This window comes from Lolium rigidum, chromosome 5 (assembly GCF_022539505.1).
Source record: "Lolium rigidum isolate FL_2022 chromosome 5, APGP_CSIRO_Lrig_0.1, whole genome shotgun sequence".
Lineage (NCBI taxonomy): Eukaryota > Viridiplantae > Streptophyta > Magnoliopsida > Poales > Poaceae > Lolium > Lolium rigidum.
This window is the reverse complement of record NC_061512.1, coordinates 95,576,142-95,577,742: the sequence shown is the minus strand read 5'-3', so window position 1 is coordinate 95,577,742 and position 1,601 is coordinate 95,576,142.

The following is a 1,601-nucleotide window of genomic DNA, read 5'->3' as shown; positions in this document are numbered from 1 at the left end:
ATAACATCCAATGCTCATGATCACGAAACCATGATCATCTATTAATCAACGAGCTAGTTATACAAGAGGCTTACTAGGGACTCCTTGTTGTTCACATAACACACATGTATCAATGTTTCGGTTAATACAATTATAGCATGGTATGTAAACATTATCATAAACTCAAAGATATATTATAATAACCATTTTATTATTGATTGAAAAAGTCAGTCATTCACAACCACTGATGAAGGATTCCTCGAAAAGTTAAGGATTTTCATTAGGAGTTTCAGCATTTTCAGTTTGTCTAGACCTAGAAATTGTAGCATCTAGAAAAGATCCCAATGAACCACTATCATCAAGCACAGCAGAAGCATCATCAATATTATAAGAATTTTCAGATCTAGCAGAAGTACCAGCATATGAAGCATGTGGTGGTGAAACAAGTTTATCAATCACAGATGGTGAATCAAGAGCAGCGAGAGGTACTCGAGTTGTACCTTTTCTTGTAGTGGATGGTAATATGGCGACTTTAGGCTCGCGAGGTTTACCCATGATGAAGAATTTGCAGCGAACAATATCAATCCAAGTGAACTTCCAAATAAAGCTATGCTCCCGGCAACGGCGCCGTGAAAATAGTCTTGATGACCCACAAGTATAGGGGATCGCAACAGTCTTCGAGGGAAGTAAAACCCAATTTATTGATTCGACACAATGGGAGACAAAGAATACTTGAAAGCCTTAACAGCGGAGTTGTCAATTCAGCTGCACCTGGAAACAGACTTGCTCGCAAGAGTTTATCAGTAGTAATAGTTTTATAGCAAGTAGCGAGTAGTGAAATAACAAGCAGAGAGTAACAAAGACAGCAGTAGTGATTATAGTAAACAGCAGGATTAAAGTACCGTAGGCACAGGGATGGATGAACGGGCGTTGCATGGATGAGAGAAACTCATGTAACAATCAAAGCAGGGCATTTGCAGATAATAATAAAACGGTATCCAAGTACTAATCAATCAATAGGCATGTGTTCCATATATAGTCGTACGTGCTCACAATGAGAAACTTGCATGACATCTTTTATCCTACCAGCCGGTGGCAGCCGGGCCTCTAGGGAATCTATTGGAAATTAAGGTGCTCCTTTTAATAGAGCACCGGAGCAAAGCATTAACACTCCGTGAACACATGTGATCCTCATATCACCGCCTTCCCCTCCGGTTGTCCCAATTTCTGTCACTTTGGGGCCTCGGGTTCCGGACAGCAATACGTGTATACAACTTGCAGGTAAGATCATAAAGAAATGAATATCATCATGAATCGATAACATGTTCAGATCTGAAATCATGGCACTCGGGCCCTAGTGACAAGCATTAAGCATAAAAGGTTGCAACAATATCATAAAAGTACCAATTACGGACACTAGGCACTATGCCCTAACAATCTTATGCTATTACATGACCAATCTCATCCAATCCCTACTATCCCCTTCAGCCTACAGCGGGGGAATTACTCACACATGGATGGGGGAAACATGGCTGGTAGATGGAGAGGCGTCGGTGGTGATGATGGCGATGATCTCCTCCAATTCCCCGTCCCGGCGGAGTGCCAGAACGGAGTTTCTGGTC